This window comes from Notamacropus eugenii, chromosome 1 (genome assembly GCF_028372415.1).
Source record: "Notamacropus eugenii isolate mMacEug1 chromosome 1, mMacEug1.pri_v2, whole genome shotgun sequence".
Taxonomy (NCBI): Eukaryota; Metazoa; Chordata; class Mammalia; order Diprotodontia; family Macropodidae; genus Notamacropus; species Notamacropus eugenii.
The window spans coordinates 264732447-264753137 of NC_092872.1; positions in this window are offsets into that span (position 1 = coordinate 264732447).

Sequence of the window (20691 nt, forward strand, 5' to 3'; positions counted from 1 at the left end):
GGATACACATAGGATAAAGATCAAAGGATGGAGCAGAATATATTGTGCTTCAGCTCATGTAAGAAAGGCAGGAGTAGCAATCCTAATCTCAGACAAAGCAAAACCAGAAATAGATCTAATCAAAAGGGATAAGGATGGAAACTATATCCTGCTAAAAGGCACCATAGACAATGAAGCAATATCATTACTAAACATGTATGCTCCAAGTGGTATAGCATCCAAATTCTCAGAGGAGAGGTTGGGGGAGTTGAAGGAAGAAATTGATAGCAAAACTATACTAGTGGGGGACCTAAACCTCCGCCTCTCTGAGCTCGATAAATCTAACCTCAAAATAAACAAGAAAGAGGTTAAGGAGGTAAATAAAACTCTGGATAAGGTAGATATGATAGATCTTTGGAGAAAATTAAATGGGAATAGAAAGGAATATACCTTTTTCTCAGTGGTACATGGAACATTTACAAAAATTGACCATGTACTAGGACATAAAAATCTCACAATCCAGTGCAGAAAGGTAGAGATAATCAATGCATCCTTTTCAGATCATAATGCATTAAAAATTACATGTAATAAAAGGCCATGGAAAGAGAAACCAAAAATCAATTGGAAACTAGATAATCTAATTCTAAAGAAGGGTTGGGTTAAAGAAGAAATCATAGAAACAATCAACAATTTCATTCAAGAGAATGACAATAGTGACATAACATATCAAATCTTATGGGATACTGCAAAAGCAGTTATTAGGGGAAGTTTTATATCTTTGAATGCTTACATAAATAAAATAGAGAAAGAGGAGATCAATGACTTAGGCTTGCAGTTGAAAAAGCTAGAAAAAGAACAAATTGAAAATCCCCAAGTAAATACCCAATTAGAAATATTGAAAACCAAAGGAGAGATTAATAAAATTGAAATTAAGAAAACTATTGAATTAATAAATAAAACCAAAAGTTGGTTTTATGAAAAAAACTAATAAAATTGATAAACCTTTGGTCAATCTCATTAAAAAAAAAGAAAGAAGAAAATCAAATTACTAATATTAAAAATGAAAGGGGTGAACTTACCTCCAATGAGGAGGAAATTAAAACAATAATTAGAAACTACTTTGCCCAACTTTATGCCCACAAATTCGATAATCTAAGTGAGATGGATGAGTATTTTAAAAAATAAAAATTGCCCAGATTAACAGAAGAGGAAGTTGAATACTTAAACAACCCCATCTCAGAAAAAGGAATTGAACAAGCCATCAATGAACTCCCTAGGAAAACATCTCCAGGGCCAGATGGATTCACAAGTGAATTCTATCAAACATTTAAAGAACAGTTAATTCCAATACTATGTAGACTATTTTCGAAAATTGGGGAAGAAGGAGTCCTCCCAAATTCTTTCTATGATACAAATATGGTTTTGATACCCAAACCAAGAAGAGACAAAACAGAAAAAGAAAATTGTAGACCAATTTCCCTAATGAATATAGATGCAAAAATTTTAAATAAGATTTTAGCAAAACGAATACAGCATCTTATCACGAGATTAATACATTATGATCAGATAGGATTCATACCAGGATTACAGGGCTGGTTCAATATTAGGAAAACTATTAGCATTATTGATCACATCAACAACAAAGCTAACAAAAACCACGATTATCTCAATAGATGCAAAAAAAGCTTTTGACAAAATACAACACTCATTCCTACTAAAAACACTGGAGAACGTAGGAATAAAGGGAACTTTCCATAAAATAATAAGCAGTATCTATCTAAAACCTTCAGCAAGCATTATAAGCAATGGGGTAAGCTACATGCATTCCCAATAAAAGCAGGAGTGAAACAAGGATGTCCATTATCACCACTATTATTCAATATGGTACTAGAAATGTTAGCTGTAGCAATTAGACAAGATAAAGATATTCAAGGAATAAGAATAGCCAAAGAAGAAACTAAGTTATCACTCTTTGCAGATGATATGATGATTTACCTAGAGAATCCCAGAGATTCAAGTAAAAAATTACTTGAATTAATAAACAACTTTGGCAAAGTTGCAGGTTACAAAATAAACCCACACAAATCTTCTGCGTTCCTATATATTAGCAACAAAGTCGAACAGCAAGAGATAGAAAGAGAAATCCCATTTAAAGCTAGGGTAGACAATATAAAATACTTAGGAGTCTACCTGCCAAAACAAACCCAGGGATTATATGAACACAATTACAAGACACTTTTTGCACAAATAAAGGCAGATTTAAGTAAATGGAAAAACATTAGGTGCTCATGGGTAGGTCATGCTAATATAATAAAAATGACAATTCTACCTAAATTAATATACTTATTTAGTGCCATACCAATTAAACTATCAGACAATTACTTTCTAGAGCTGGATAAAATAATATCAAAATTCATTTGGAAAAACAAAAGGTCCAGAATATCAAAGGGACTAATGAAAAGAAATGCTTGGGAAGGTGGCCTAGCGCTACCAGACCTCAAACTGTACTATAAAGCAGCAATTATCAAAACCACTTGGTATTGGCTAAGAAACAGAGAGGTAGACAAGTGGAATAGACTTGGCACTCAAGATGCAGTAGGCAAGGAATATAGCAACCTTCTGTTTGATAAACCCAAGGACCCCAGCTTCTGGGATAAGAACTCATTGTTTGACAAAAATTGCTGGGAAAACTGGATAACAGTGTGGCAGAAATTAGGCATAGACCCATACCTGACACCGTACACAAGAATGAAGTCCAAATGGGTACATGATTTAGGTATAAAGATTGATACCATGAATAAACTGGAGAAGCAAGGAATAGTGTATTTATCAGATCTATGGAGAAGGGAAGAATTTTTTACTAAAGGAGAGATAGAAAGCATTATGAAATGCAAAATGGATAACTTTAATTACATTAAACTGAGAAGTTGTTGCACAACCAAACCCAATGCAACCAAAATCCAGAGGGATGTAGTAAATTGGGAAAGAATTTTTACAGCTAAGCTCGGGGATAAAGGCCTCATTTCTAGAATATATAGAGAACTGACTCAAATGTATAATCATACAAGTCATTCCCCAATTGATAAATGGTCAAAGGATATGAACAGGCAATTTTCAGAGGAGGAAATTAAAGATATCTCTAATCATATGAAAAAATGCTCTAAATCACTATTGATTAGAGAGATGCAAATCAAAACAACTCTGAGGTACCACATTACACCTATAAGATTGGCAAACATGACAGAACAAGAAAATGATAAATGCTGGAGAGGATGTGGGAGAGTTGGAACACTAATTTATTGTTGGTGGAGCTGCGAGCGCATCCAACCATTCTGGAGAGTAATTTGGAACTATGCCCAAAGGGCTACAAAAATGTGCATACCCTTTGACCCAGCAATATCGCTACTAGGACTACATCCCCAAGAGATCATAAAAATGGGAAAGGGTCCCACATGTACAAAAATATTTATAGCAGCACTCTATGTAGTTGCCAAAAACTGGAAGTCAAGGGGATGTCCATCAATTGGGGAATGGCTGAATAAATTATGGTATATGAATGCAATGGAGTACTATTGTGCCATAAGAAATGATGAACAAGAAGACTTCAGAGAGGCCTGGAAGGACTTATATGACCTGATGCTGAGTGAAAGGAGCAGAACCAGGAGAAGTTTGTGCACAGCAACGACCACAGTGTGCGAGAGTTTTTTCTGGTAGACTTGGAATTTTGTAATAACGCAAGAACTTCTTATAAAAAAAAAAATCCCAATGGTGGTTCACAAGGCAAAATGCCTTCCACACTAGAGAAAGAAATGTGGAAGTCATTCGCAAAATGTAGCAGATCATGTTTGTGTGTATGCGTGTTTTTGTGTATCATGTTTTGATTTGTTATATGATTTCTTTCATTTATTTTAGTTCGACTACATAGCATGACTATAGTGAAAATGTACTCAATAGGAAAGTATATGTAGAACCCATACAGAATTGTCTGCAGTCATGTGGAGGGAGGGGGTAGTGGGGGGTAGGCGTGGGAAGGATAAAATCTCAATTGTATGGCAGTGATTGTTAAACATTAAAAAATAAAAAAATAAAAAAAATAAAAATAAAAAAAATTCAGATTAAGAACTAACTTTGACATAATTTTTCCCTCTGATTCTATTAGTCACATTTCATGTTGTACATGTGTTTCAGATTATCATATTTCTCTCATTTTTTATTCATTTGTAAACATGCTACATATTATCTCTCATACACACAGTTTCTAGAATGTACTTTAAGAAGTACTTTAAGTCAGGTACTGTTGGTCTTTTTTCTCCATATCCTCGGCACTCAGCACAAAGTCTGCTACATAGCAGGGATTACAGAAATACTTCATAAAAAATTAATTGACCAGTCCTCTGTTTCCTTTGTATACACAATAAAAACATTGGCCATATGACTTTGGGTTTTTTCCTATTTGTCCTGTACATAGCTTACTTTGTATGTATTTGTTTGAATGCTATCTCCCACACTGGATTGTAAGCTTCTTGAGGGTAGTAACTGGGTTTTTTTTAATTTGTTAATTTGTTTTTTGCCATTTTTCATATCCCCAGTGCTTAGCAGAGTGGTTGCTTTGTGGGTGCTTAATAAATGTTTATAGAATTGAATTCCAGTTGGAACATACAATATTTTCAAATAATATTTTCCCTTATGGCACTGATTACCTTTTTTAAAATATATGTCCAGTTGTATACAACTTTTAAAAATTTTTTGTGTGTTTATGCATTTATTTCAGCTAGATGAAAAGGAAGATTGCTTAGAGCAGACTGTTGATAGGTCTGAATCCCAGAGAGAAGGAATCTGACAAAAGAAATGTAAGGATATTGAAGGGAAAAACATAAACAAAGGAAGTGTACAAGGAAAGTCCTATGAAATTTCAAAGCTGGCTTTCTTTTGCATATTTGTTTACCCAATGAAAGTGCTTTGTAGGACATAGAGCAAAAAAGAAAAAACATATGCCCTTTATGCATACTTGGCAGCAGAAAAGTGGAGGAAAATGCCCCAAGTTTCAAAGAATGTCATCAATAGTTATTTACTTTTCCTTAATTGTTCTTGAAGAAGTATTGCTAGAGAATAGAATATCATTTTCCAGTCTGAAACACTTGGGCACAAATCTCACCTCTTACATTTACTGGTTGTGTGATCTTGGGTGAATCCTTTGCATCTCTGAGCCTAATATCTGTAGTAGCTGAATCACTAGGCTGTTGTGAGATTCAAATCAGAAAATACACTATGTAAATGTCGGCTTATATTATTACTATCCTTTGTCATCAGCAGCATCCACACCATTACCATTATCATCATCATCATAATCATTCCACTGTCTCATGCTAGATGACAAGGGACAAAAATTCAGGTGATCTAGCTTCCAATCTCAGCTCTGCCATCTGCTTTCTACATGTGCTTTAAGAAAAACAAAGAGAAAAACCAGAAGGCCTCTTCAAGGAACAACTGGAACAAAGCCTAGTTTTCAAAACAAAGCTTTGATCTTGAAGTAACTTTAGCACAGTGCTTGAAACATGACAATACATGTGGTTTTGTTCATCAAATATTATCCAGTTCAAATTCCTCATTTGATATAAACAGGAAAGTGAACCTTACAGAAGGAAAGTAGCGGTACTTTAATAATCCTTCTTTGCAAAGAATGTTGGAATTGAAAAGGACTGTAGCATTTGTATAATCCAGGGCTTCTTAATCGTGTGTGTATGTGTGTGTTTAATAATCTGTTATGGCAATCTGAGGAAGTCTAAAGAACCCTTCTCAGAAGGATATGTTTAGATCAGGGCTGGAGAACCTGTGGCTTGAGGACACGTGGTCCTCTAGGGACTCAAGTGCCCCTTGGCTGAATACAAACTTCACTCAAAGGGATTCAGTCAATAGATTCAGTAAAAGGACCACACTTGAGGAGTAGAGGGCTACATGTGGCCTCAAGGCTACAAGTTCCCCAGCCCTGGATTAGAAGAATAAAGTAAAAAACATAGAATTACAAAAACAATGTTAATTATGTTAAAATAAAATTGTCAAAATGCTTTTTTTTAAGTTCATGGATCCCAGATAAAGAATCACTAGTTTAGTTGAAACCCCTTATTTTACACTACTTTCCAAATAGTTGATATGACTTTCCCAAGATCACAAAGGTCAAAGAATCTTAGGTGTAGAGATGTTTTTTGTTGTTGTGATTGAGTTGTTTCACTTGTGTCTGACTGTAACCCATTTTTGGGTTGTTTTTGACAAAAAAACTGGAGTGATTTGCCATTTCCTTCTCCAGATGAGGAAACTGAAGCAAACTGGGTTAAATTACTTGTCCAGGGTCACACAACTAGTAAATGTCTGAGGCCAGATTTGAACTTAGAAAGATGAGTATTCCTGACTCCAAGTCTAGCACTCTATCCATTGCACCACTTAGCTACCTGAAAAGACTGTGGACAACTTAAAATTCAAAAAGTTCAATCTCCCTATTTTACAGGTGAGAAAATAAAGGTAAAGAAAGACTTAAGTAACTCACCTAGAATTAAATAGTGAATAAATACTGGAAATAGAATCTGAAGTCAGATCTTCTAGACTCTAAATTCAGATGTCTATCTACTACCCCAGAGATATTTTCAGGGAACCTAGAAAAGATGAGACAGCATTCCAAAATTTTCATTCAATTAAAAACATCGATCATGTCAGCCACCTGTGCAATAGTTCACCGAACACCAAACATAAAGAATGACAGTAAGACATAGACTTGTCCCAGGCTCATTTCTCTTTGAGGCTCATTAGACATAAAGATGGGGAGAATTAAAAGAAAGCAATAAACACACTGCCAACTATAACAGAGTCAGGCTGCCATCTTGTCATTGATGGAGAGCAAGCAGGAAACTCCAAGTTCATTTAGTCAAATTCTCTCATTTTATGGACAGGGAAACTGGGACCTAGAAATATGAAGGAACTTGCCCAAAGTAAACACAGGTAGTTTGAATCTGGAATGAAATCAGAGATTTTCTAACTCAACTCTTCAGTCCACAGAAGAAACTGCACACTGAGGAGCAAGTCAGCCATGGTCACACACAGGGTGGTAAAGATTTGAAGCATAATCCAAACTAGGTGCCCAGATCCCAGACCCAATGTTGTTTTCTCTGCCACAAGTTACTACAGAAAGAAGTATAGTGATTAGGCAGCTGCTCAAAGTCAGGATGTCCTGGGTTCAAGGCAGCTGGGTGACACTGGACATAGAGTGCTGGATCTGGAATTGGGAAAACTTGAGTTCAAATCCAACCTCACTTTACTAGCTGTGTGACACTGGACAAATCACTTAACTTCTGTCTGCCTCAGTTTACTCATTGCCAAAATGGGGAAAATAACAGTACCTATCTCTGACAGTAATTGTGAGGATGAAATGAGAAAACATTTGTAAAGAGCTTTCCAAACCTTAAAGCTCTATGTAAATATCAGCTAAAGAAACAAATAAATGGATAGCTATGTAAATAAATAAATCAATAGATAACAAATAAGTAAATAAATAGATGAATGGATGAACAAATAAATAAGTAAGAAAATAAGTGAGTGAATGCATAAATGAAGATGAATGAATGAATGAGACAGAAAGATTCCTATGACATATACTACTTGTTGTACTCTAAGCAAGTCAGTTAACCTCTCAGTGTTCAAAACATTTTTCAAGATGATAAGTTGCAAAGCAGGTGCAGATCTCAATTGTTATGGGAAATATCCTCATTGGAAATCTTTGACATAAATAATATCCCAAAGTTGCTTCCATAAAGTTATCCTCTTTATCAAATAGGTTGCTGGTGATGAATTATTATTTCTTAATGGAGTAAAATCTTTTGGGTATTTATTTGACTCTTGGAAAAGCTTATAGTATGAAGTTTCTGGTTGAAGCAAATGAAGTCAAGATACAGCCTTGAGTCCTAGCAATATCATACTTAATGGGAAACAAATTACCTGTATAAATGGATATAATGCATGGCAATAGAGTGAAGTCTTCATTCTTGCTTTTCTTTGTCCTTGTCTTTTCTGAATAAGTCTAGAGGATTCTGAGCAGGCTATCTCTCCTAGAGCCTTCTCCACCCAAAGAAAGGAGCTATGAGGAATCTTGTGTGTGCCCTGCTTTTGGCAGAGGGAGTTAAAAGGTTACTTTCCAGTGGGTGGACAAATAGTTACAAGTTTTATGTGGAAGAATTATCATAGTATATAGTGTGTGGTTGTTTTAAAAAATCAAGGGAGATAATTTCATTAGAGAGACACACAAGTAATATAATTGCTAACATAATTTCATTTTGCTGTCTAAGGTTTTCTGATCTCCAGCACTGCTTTATCTTCATCCTTAGAAGAATTTTGAATCAATGACCTGGGCTGGTGATGAAGTAGAGTCAGCATGGTTGAGTGGAAAAATGGAATGAGCACTAGGCAGTTGGTCAGGATCCTTAAAAATCTTTCACATTTCTTCTTGAGTACTTCCAGTAAATCACACATACAGGGACACATGCAAACACAAGGCACAATAGATAGGTGTCATATGTGTGTGCATATGTATTTTGTGTGTTATATTAGGGGAGGCTTAACAAAGTAAAGTGATCTGACCATGGAGTGAGGAAAACTGTCGTTCAAGCCCAATTTCTGACACATACTAGCAATTTGAAGAGGGAAGAGTCATATAATATTTCAGAGTGCCAGGTCAATTCCCAAGTCTTTCAGTTGTAGAGAAGATGCCAATCTATTTTGGTAGAGGGAATTCCTTCCTGGATGATATCTACCCTAAAGATATCATACATTTATTCATATAAGTCAGGGATCTTAACATATATACATCTATATATGTATGTGTCATATGTGACAATGCATTTGTATTTGCCTATGCCAGTTATGTTACACACATGTACATGCATACATGCATGATATATGTACACATGAACTGATCTGTATACAATGAAAGTATCATAATGTGCAGATCATGTATGATATATGAAACTACCATATATGATAATGTATATGTACATGAGCATGAATATGTGTACTTGTCTCACAATAGTGTGGTAAAGAACATGCTTTAGTTTTCTGGACAGAAAAATAGCTATTTATATTTCATATAGGATAACATCAGAATGATTATTTGGTATGGGCTGCTTTTTTAGTGGAAGCATTCATTTTTTCATATACTTGTTTGGGGGCACTAGACCTATGCATTCATTCATTGTTATAGGAACTTCCCAGGGAGAAAATTCCCTGTATTAGTGCAAATAGGCAATTGTTCTGCAACTGATGTCCATCCAGTGCCCTGAAACAGTACCACACATTATCCTGAGCCTAGGAAATTCAGACTGCCAAGTCAGCTATTCCCTCTGCTATGCTACTTATCATGCACACTGATATAAACGCATGCACATTTACCTCTACATATCATATACATTTATTCAGACATACATATATGTATATAAATATTTTACATAGACCTTTCACATGTGTACAGTACTTTTAGGGGTATAAAGTATTTCTGAGGGGGAAAATATGCTCTGAAAATAGTGGAAGTAATATAACCCCTGTACATGGAAGAAACAGTCTCTAAAAGGTTGTGAGTGGCCCAGGGTCACACAGCCACTTAAAGAAAAGATTCTGGGCCCATTGACTATACATTTAGTGTTTTTATACCATATGACCTCTTTAGTAGATTTGAGTTTATCCAACTATGAAAGAGTTGGGATGGGAGGAAGTGGGAGAATATACCCCAGTCATCTTGAAACAATACTTTCAAGGTAAGATATGTATGGACATTAACATTGTCATATAGTTAAGTGGTACAGTGGCCAGAGCATTGGGTCTAGAATCAGGAAGACCTGAGATCAAATTCAGCCTCAGATACTAGCTGCGTGACCCTAGGTAAGTTATTTAAATTATGTCTGTCTCAGGTCCCTCATTTATAAAATGGAGATAATAATTGCAAGTACACCCAACTGTCCTGGTGAAGATCAAATGAGGTATTTATAAGGTGCTTAGCACATAGTGGTACTTAATAAATGCTTATTCTCTTCTGACTTTCCCTTCTGCAATAGCTTTTAAAATTAGTTAATCTAATGATTATCTTCTTAAATATCAGAAAATTGACTGTTTGACCCATTTGACTAAGGTTAAAACTATGAATAATAAATTTGGGATTTTTAATTCAGTCCCATTCCTTCCTTTTTAAACTCCTTGTCCCTCCAAGCCCAAACCCAGTGTGCTTTCCACTCCTCCACTGTAATCAGGGGAAAAAGTCATTAAAGAAACTCAGACTTCAGCACGCAACACAATGTCTAAATCAACTCAGCCCTTCCCAACTGCACACAATTTTCCTGGAGCATGTTTCAAGGTTTATTATTATAAGTTCTCTAAGATGTTTGCAATATGCATCTATGAGTGGAGATCTTTATAAATTCTTTCCAAAGTAGACTAGTTCAAATCTGTCACAAAAATTCATATGGTCAAAGATATGGAACTCACACATAATCTACTGGAGTATCTTCTTTCTTAAATATAGTCTTGCTTGGTTTACCCATAGATACAAGCTTCATATCCTCTACAATGTACTACAGTTCATTTCTTTACCCACATGATGAGTTTAGCTAGTGGCTATCATATAAAGAATAGTTCTGAAATCTCATATATTACCCTTTCTCCATCAGAATGGGGGATGTTCCCCTTTGCCCCTATTTTTATGCCTTCTTCAAATTTCCCATTTTTGTCCTCCTCTGGAAAAGTGGCCTCCTCCCACCTCTTCTTTTTTTTTTTTACGCCTTCTCTTTGAAAAGTCGCATATAGATATTGGTTGTTATTGACATTCCTGTTCCTTAAGGAAAAAATACTGCTAAAGTAACCCTGATTTGTAAGTTTAATTAAAGGAATGATCTTAGCAACTGAGATGACTATAATTAATGGGGGCAACTTTGTTCTTTTGTCACTGGTCATGGTGTAAAGGGCAATGAATAGCTTGTGTAGCTGTGGTTCATTGATTGCCCAGCCCATCAGTCTGCAACCTTGTGCAAAACATTTCTCTCTCAGCATTTAAATTGTTTTATCAATAAAATGGGAGAAGAGCACATCAGAATCTCAGGAGATGATGCACAAGAGGTATAAAAAGTTAGCTCAGACTATGAAAGCAAGTCTGTTTTACTGGGGTGGGGCGGGGTTTGCATGTGTGTTTCAAAATTTTTTTAGTAGTATTCCTTGAATGCAGCATGACACAATGGAAAGTGTCCTGGATCTAGATTCAGAGGACCTGAGTTCAAATCCTTGCTCTACCACACTTTCCCTAATTGGCCTTGGATAAGTTACATAATTTCTCTGGGTCTCAGATTTCTCCTGAGAATGAGGAATTTGAGCTTCATCTTTGTGGTTCACACTTAAAATTCCCACTACTGAGAAAGGCTACAGTTGGTTAATCATTTGAACTCCAGAATTCTGAGTTAAAGAAGAGGTAAAGCTGATTGAGTATTTCATAAAATCTGTAACCAAGACAGTGAGCTCTTGGAAACAGGGAAATATCAATCCTGCCTAAGAAAGGGACAAAGCAGCCAAAGTCTGTTATTGAGCAGGCCATAGAGACATCTAGTTCTTAAATGAATAAATGATTACCAAATTAATTAATTATAATTAAAGAATAAGTCAACAAATGAATAGTATAAAACAAAGGGATTGTTCTAGATGGCATTTAAGGTGCCTCTCAGGTCAACAACTATGACTCTATAAGCCATATATATCATCATCTCTGTGGCTTTTACACAGTCTGTCTCCCACTACAAAACGTAAACTATTTGAGATTAGGGCCAATTCTCATTTTTGCATTGATATTTTTGACTCATGAGACATAACCTTGGGAATAGAAAGAATGCTAATCTCAGGGTCAGCATACCGTAGGTTCAGGTCCTTCCCCTTACACATACTGCCTATGTTACTCAGTATATCATTTATGTAGAAATTATGTTTTGGTCTCATCCTGACTGAGTCTGGTTACACTTTTTATATCAAAGTTCTAGAGAATACCCCTGGAAGTTTAGGCCAGGGGTGAGGAACCTGCAGCCTCAAGGTCATATGTGGCCCTCTAGGTCCTCAAGTGTGGCCCTTTGACTGAATCCAAACTTTTCAGAACAAATCTTAGTCCATCTTTCCATAATGCCATGAGGTTGAATTCCCAATATGTGTACTTTCCCCCTCCTATTTGACACAGAGATTAACTTCAAGAATTCTATTTTACCTATTTAAATGATTACCTTTCACAAAAGAATAGTAATTTCAAAGGAATTGTAAGAACAGAAATTCCATTTTCTCCTAGAACCTTCAGTTTATACTGCATTCCAGGGCTTCTTACACTTATTCACTCACAACCCCTTCAGAGTTTCTTAAACTGTGAGGTCACAATCACACAGTTTAAGAAGTACTGTATGCTACTTCAATCTCTGGGGAGAGTAGACTTATACCTAATACAGTTTTTACACGGTACTAGTTTCACTATGCCTTCACAAATGTGCCTTCATTGAAGGGTGAATCTTGTTTTAACAATACTGGGATGGGACCTAAAGGTCATTATTTACTCCTTTGGAGCACTGATTCTAAGGAGATGGCTAAGAAACTTAGTATGTACTTGATATCCAGCCTCCATGATCCCTAAGGCCTTGCATGGTCAAATGCATTGACCTGCAGAAACCCAGAAGTGAACACCTCCTACTTTTTTAACATAAAAAGAAAGGGGGGAAAGCAAAGAAGTAATGCATATACTTATAGAACCACATGCCAGTCTTCAATTTAGAGAAAACCAAAGTTCTCTCCCTTTATATCATTGTTTCTTCTTGGATGACATCAAGCAAGAAGCCAGCTAAAGAGAGGTTTATCAAGTTGGGCTAAAGGTAGATGCTCTGTTTCCTCCATTTCACTTTCACTCAATTCTGGCTCTGTGTAGTCAGAGCCAATCAAAAGTCTATTGCTCAACATTGAATTGAATTGAAAAACAGAAAGTCTATACATGTACCATTTGGCAAAGAAATCAATATAATGAAATACCCTTCTACAAAGTTAACACAGAAGCAAATCAAAACAAAAACAAATTAATTCCAACTTACTGACAGAGGAAAGGAAGTCTAGGAATAGTATAGTGTATATTTTGCATTTAAGGAAAATAGATTTCAAAAGAATATGAGGAATGACCTGAGTTCAGCTAAGGATGATAAAAAATTCTTTTTGGTTTGTACATTTTTACTTTTATTGCCAAAAAGGCCTATCAAAACAGGAAAAAAAAAACTTTGATTTGGAGAGGATGGGATGATGACAGGTCATGACAGAATGAACACAAACCTGGTCATTTATTTAGCTTGTTTTTTTTTTTTTTCTGCTCCTGGGAATGACACTTATACTGGAAATTACTGAACAAAGTGGTTAATAGATGGTTGATTGAAGATAAGTAGGAGTAAACCTTGATGCATTCAAGTCACCTAACCCAGATGAACTATATTATGGTGTGTATGTAGTGTTCCTCTGGTATCAGAACTCTTTTTCCCAACCCTTTCCAGGGTTGCTTATCCATTTTTGGTGTCCACCTGTTACCCAATTATCTTCTGTGGCTCCAGGAAGCTGTACCATGTGTAGTAGCCACATTCCAGTAAAATCATCTCAGTAATTAGCCCAAACCAGACTGAAGATAAGCAACAGGACTCAACTCAACGGATGAGTTGGATGTGTATCCCAATCATGGGAAAATTTCCTCTCAGAATGTGCAGATGAAAGCAATTTGTTCCAATAGCCCTTAAGGCAAATAAAGCTGGTGCTTAGAGCTGGTCAAATATTGAAGATGCTGAAGCCATCTATTGCATTTTTGGCCATCTCCAATCATCCTGACTTTTGTGTTGCCACTAGATTTCAATGACTCTGGAAGAGAGAGTAAGGCTGATAACTGAGCAAATCTACCTCACTTAAATCCAATTCATGAACAAGTCATGGCACCCTGTGATAGTCTTTAGCCCTCTGAAAATGAAGGAACAAAATTATGAAGTACTGAAGGAACCTTTAAATATCATTGCAGAGTGATTGAGCAATATTTGAAAAAATCCTGGAAAACAGGAGGAAAACCACATGACAAGAAAAGGAAATTTTTTTGTATTTTTTTAAAGAAGAAAAAAAATAAGGAAATTGAAATTTTCTTTAATGCTGTGGAATATTCTATAATGAATCACTAAAGTTGTTGTTCATCCTTCGTATCCATAGAGGATTAATGATATCACAATGTTGGGGTTGAGGTATCATATATTTGACTGTGGCTGATCAGTACATTATGATCTCAGAAGGTTCTACCACTGGTCTAGCACAAATAGTCCATTTGAATATTTGGGATGAAACTGTCTTTAGATTCATACATCTCATGTTTCCTGATGGTTAGTAAAAGACAGAAAAATAAATCTTGATAAAAAGAAGCTTCTGTGGCATTATAAAAGAACAGTATATAATATGTAGTATATGTGTATATACATATATATGTATATATATACATATATATATGAATATATGATTATACTTATCTCCTTTTTTGAAGGTTTACCAAATCAGAGGATAAGGAAAAATTTGTGTATTTAGATTAATCAGATTTTAGCAAACCTTTGACAATGAATCTTATACTATTCTTATAAAAAAAAATGGAAACCTAGGGATTAAAAAAATATATAATTTGCATGGATTTGAAATTGGTTTGACCTCAATGTGGTGGAAGGGGATGTCTAGTGGGTGGTCTAAAGGAATTTCTGTTTGGCCCTGTGCCATTTCCCATGTGTATAAATGACTAATAAAAGCATTGATGTCATGTTCATCAGATTTATAGGTGACATCAATCTGGGTAGATAATAACACACATATGTCAGAGTCAGGATCCAAAAAAGATATTTCCAGGCTAGAATGCTAGGCCAAGTATTGTAAGTTTAGTTTCAATAAGGATGAATGCAAAATCTTACATTTGGATTTAAACAGTGATATTTATAGATAATACAGCCAAGAATTTAGGATTGAAAGGAAAATCTAAATAACTAATTTTACTGATAAGGAAACTGAAGCCCAGAGAACTTAAGTGACTTACGTAAGGTCATACAACTCACAAATGTCTGAGGCAGGATTCAAACTCAGGTCTTCCTCACTTCAAGTCCAGATTTCTATCCATAGTACCAGAGAGACCACCTGCTATTCTGACTTTGAATCATTTAAACTACTCTGGAACTGATCACTTAACCAATTTCAAATCCATCTCATCATATTATTTTCGTTACATATATTTGATCTTTTTCAGGAGGGTAGTGTGGGATGTTTAATCCAATTTTCTGATAAAATTTAGGTAAACCAATGACAGTGGAGGCATGGTTACATATCACTTTGTCTGAAATGAGATCTCAGGAATGAATTAGAAATGCAAGGTCACTCACTAGTGTGGTACAGCAGTGAAAAAACTTTATGCACGGTTGTCTTGCATTGAGAGAGCTTCTTGAAATAAGTGGTAGTTATACTGTACTCTGGTCTATTCAGTCTACATCTGTAATATTCACTTCTAGGTGCCACAGTTAGGGAAATACTTGAATGAAAAGGAAAACATCTAGAGAAAGACAACTTTGTTCTATAGCAAATAACAATTAACTGAAAGAATTGGAGATGTTTCACTTGGAGAAGAGTGTATTAGAATAGCTGGCATAAGGAAAAGGTAAGAGACTGCAATAAGTAGAAGTTTCAAAAAGATAAATATCTACTTTATGTCAGGCAAAAACAACCAGCAATTGCATCTATCCAAAATTGGAATGAGCTGTCATGAAAGGGGTTGGCTTTCCCCTTTTGTGGGACTTCAAGATGATACTGGATAATCACCTGTCAGAATATGCTAAAAGGAGGAATTCCTGTCATGTATGGTGTGTATTAGGTGTCCAAGGAGACTTCCTCTAGGGCAATTGTGAGTATCAATGACGTAACATGAAAGTGCCTTACAAATTCAAAAACCCTAAATAAATGCTACCATTATCAGGATCTTCTCTTTTATCATCATTACTATTATTATTATAAACAATATAAATTTAAAATAAGAACTTGTACAATTATTGGATCTGTCTACCTAGAACATGCATGGACTAATAAATAAAATGAAATAAAAATAAGTTTTATAACTATGCAAGCATTTATGGAAGGAATGATGGGCTACTCTTCATTTATAGAATTGAGTCACTAAGTCATAAACATAGTCTCAAAGTCATAAACATGGGTATCCACTTTAGAGGAAAAAATTCTCAGTTGACTTTTCTGCTTGGTATACAGGTATTAATGAAAACTGGTGGTACTGGTTTGCTTGAATCCTCTTAAAAACAGGCATCTGTAAACTTGGTCCTGTTGACCCCTTTGACAATATGGTGAATTCTACAGATCCCTTCACAGAATAATATTTTAAAATGAATATCGTAAAACCTATAGATTAACAAAGATAATGAATTATGCTGAACTATGCTGCTTCTGAGTCCTTTTTCAGTTGTGTCTGACTCTTTGCAGTTCCATTTGGGGCTTTGTCGGCAAATATACGGTTTGACATCTCTTTCTCTAGCTCATTTACAGAGGACGAATGGAGGCAAACAAGGCTAAGTGACTTGCCTAGATTGGCACAGCTAGTAAGTGTCTGATGCTGGACTTGAGCTGATGCAAAGGAGTTTTTGTGACTATAGACCTAGCACTCTATCCATTACACCACCTAGCTGCCCTGTATTAGAATACTGTTAGCTAAAATATAGGCATGTAGATAAGTATATGTAGATATATAGTTATAAATATGTTAATAAATACTGTGAATTATCATTATAATTATTGAAATGATAGATCATTTAGAAAAAGAATATATTTAATTGTAGCAAATTATAAAGTAAGTGTATGTGTGTATATACATACATGTGCACATATATATGTGTGTATATGCATGTGTGTCTATTTTTATATACATGTGTATATATGCACATGTACATATATATATATATACATACACATACCATGTGTGTGTGTGTGTACAAAATTTTTAAAGTCATGGAAAAACCCCAGGTTGAAACTTCTTTTTCTAAAAGATCAGCTTCATAAGTCCTAACTCACACACAAGAGGTGTGATGATCACTGAGAATGGAAACTTTAGTGCAAAGTTGTACATATTTAAGAACTAAAAATTTAGATACAGCAACCTCTAATTCTTACTTATGAAGTTATTCTATAGAGCCCTTTAGAAATATTTCTAAATATATACAATTTCAATACCATCCTTATAAAATTACAAGAAAATTCAGGCCACAAAGCTATTATTGAGTGGTTACCATGGTCGAATTACTATGCTAGATGTTAGAAATGTAAAAATATAACAAAAGATTTTCTGCCTTCAAAGAGTTTACCTTCTCTTGGAAGAGAAACAAATTCTAAATAGAAGAATCTAGTAATCAGGGCTCAGTTTAGCAAAGTCAGGGCTGAAGGCCAAACTTGGGCCACTGTCTGGTTTTATATGGCCTAAGCAAAGAACATTAAACACACACACATACACACACACACACACACACACAACACACATACATCTCTGTGTGAGTGCATATAGAGATAGATACAGATGTAGACAGAATAGATATATAATATATTTATAATATATAATATTATATATATGTATGTGTGTGTATATATAAGAAAACTTTCTTTGGAAAAAATGCCAGGAAAAGGGAAAAGAAATAAAACTATTGAAGGGTATTTTAGCAGAGAAAAGACACTTCCTCCCTTCCTTTCTGATGGGGAGGAACAATGCTTGCCATCAGGCAAAGACACAGAAATCGAGGATTCTGTGTCCCAGCCCACCCAATAGGCTCGGGCCATGGAAGAGCTCAAGAGGAATTTTGAAAATCAAGTTAGAGAGGTGGAGGAAAGACTGGGAAGGGAAATGAGAGGGATGAGGGAGAAGCATGAAAAGCAGATCAGCTCTCTGCTAAAGGAGAATCAAAAAAATCTTGAAGAAATTGGCACCTTGAGAACTAGCCTAACTCAGCTGGCAAGGGAGGTGCAAGCGGCCTATGAGGAGAAGAATGCTTTCAAAAGCAGAATTAACCAAATGGAAAAGGAGATTCAAAAGCTCACTGAAGAAAATAGATCTTTCAAATCTGGAATGGTACAGATGGACGCTAAGGACTTTTCGAGAAAGACAGATATCTCAAAACATACCGCGCAGATTCGAAAAATGGAAGATAATGTGAAATATCTTATTGGAAAAACAACTGACCTGGAAAATAGAATCAGGAGAGACAATGTAAAAATTCTGGGACTACCTGAAAACCATGATCAAAAGAAGAGCCTAGACATCATCTTCCGTAAAATTATCAAGGAAAACTGCCCTGAGATTCTAGAACCAGAAGGCAAAATAAATATTCAAGGAATCCGCAGAACACCGCACGAAAGAGATCCAAAAAGAGAAACTCCTAGGAGCATTGTGGCCAAATTCCAGAATTCCCAGGTGAAAGAGAAAATATTGCAAGCAGCTAGAAAGAAACAATTCAAGTATTGTGGAAATACAATCAGGATAGCACAAGATCTGGCACCCTCTACATTGAGGGATAGAAGGGAATGGAATAGGATATTCCAGAAGTCAAAGGAACTAGGACTGAAGCCAAGAATCACCTACCCAGCAAAACTGAGTATAATACTTCAGGAGAAAAAATGGTCTTTCAATGAAATAGAGGACTTTCAAATTTTCCTGATGAAAAGACCAGAGCTGGAAAGAAAATTTGACTTTCTAACACAAGAATGAAGAAGAACCATGAAAAGGTGAACAGCAAAGAGAAGTCATAAGGGACTTACTAAAGTTGAACTGTTTACATTCCTACATGGAAAGACAATATTTTTAACTCTTGAAACATTTCAGTATCTGGGTACTGGGTGGGAGTATACACACACACACATGCACACACGCACACATACATAGAGACAGAGTGCACAGAGTGAATTGAAGAGGATGGGATCATATCTTAAAAAAAAAAAATGAAATCAAGCAGTGAGAGAGAAATATTGAGAGGAGAAAGGGAGAAGTTATATGGGGCAAATTATCTCTCATAAAAGAGGCAAGCAAAAGACCTATTAGTGGTGAGATAAAGAGGGGAGGCAAGAGAAAAACATGAGGTCTACTCTCATCACATTCCACTATAGGAAAGAATATAATGCACACTCATTTTGATAGGAAAATCTATCTCATAATACAGGAGAGTGGGGGACAGGGGAACAAGCAGGGTGGGGGGGAGGATGGAGGGGAGGGCATGGGGAGGAAAATGCAATACGAGATCAACACTCATGGGGAGGGAAAGGACCATAAGAAAATAGAAGTAAAGGGGGACAGGATAGGATTGAGGGAAATATAGTTAGTCCTATACAACTCAACTAGTATGGAAATCATTTGCAAAACTAAACAGATATGGCCTATATTGAATTGCCTGTCTTCCAAGGGGAAGGGGTGGAGAGGGAGGGAGCTAAAGAAGTTGGAACTCAAAGTGTTAGGACCAAATGTAATGTTCTTGCCACTGGGTAACAAGAAATACAGGTTAAGGGGTCAAGAAAGCTATCTGGCCCTACAGGACAAAAGAGAAGATGGAGACAAGGGCAGGGAGGGAGGATAGAGGAGAGAGCAGATAGGTCACAGGGGCAATCAGAAAGCTCTGGTTTGGGAGGGGGGAGGGGAGAAAAGGTGAGAAAATCTGTAACCCAAAATTGTGTGAAAATAAATGTTAAAAGTTAAATTAAATAAAATTAAAAAAATTAAAAAAATTAAGAAAACTTTCTTTTAAAATGCAATTTTTTTGCTAGAGGGAAGAAGAGTACAAAAAAACCAGTAGGATTTGGCGATGTTCTCTAGTTTGTCTACCCTTGAAATGATTATTTGAGGAAAAGAGAAAATCCCAAACACTAAAGGGATCAGGAAAGGCTTTCCATAGGAGGACAAATGTGTTGCTGTTGATCCTTTGTTTTTTGAAGAAGACTAATGACATCTCAGGGTGTATTGACTAGCACTTGAGCTGGATTTAAGTGAGGCAGAGTTGCACAAGATTGTCAGCCTCACTCTCTCTTCCAGAGTCGTTGAAGTCCAGTGGCAAGACAGAAGACAGTATGATGGTGATGGCCTGAGATGTGGTGGATGACCTTGGCATCTTCTCTACCTAAGCAAGATCTAAGCACTCTGTAGTAATTACATCAACTACGTTCATGGATATTGGAACAAAATGTCCTTATCTGCCCATTCTGCTGAGTTAAGTCTTCACATGCTTGAGATAGACCTCCCCTTAAGTCACCAATGGGTTTGAAGTTTGCTGTTTACCCTCAACTTGGTAAGCTTGTCTGCCAAGATACTTTTACTGGGATGGTGCCACTTTGCATGCTGCAACTTCTGGGGGCCAAAGGTGAGACCTTTATGATAGACGGACACCAAAGGTTAATGAGCTGCCCTGTAAAGGACTCAACAAGCCCTTACACAATGGGTTCAAGTCCTCTGTGTTCAGGAGGAACTTAAGCTGAATCTTAAAGGAAGCCAGGATTTCAAGAGATGGAGGTGACTTACCTTGCACTGTTCTTCTCATTATTATTCCCTTTATTTCTTCTGATTTCCTACTGTATCTAGCATCATATTGATATGGATACTCCCTC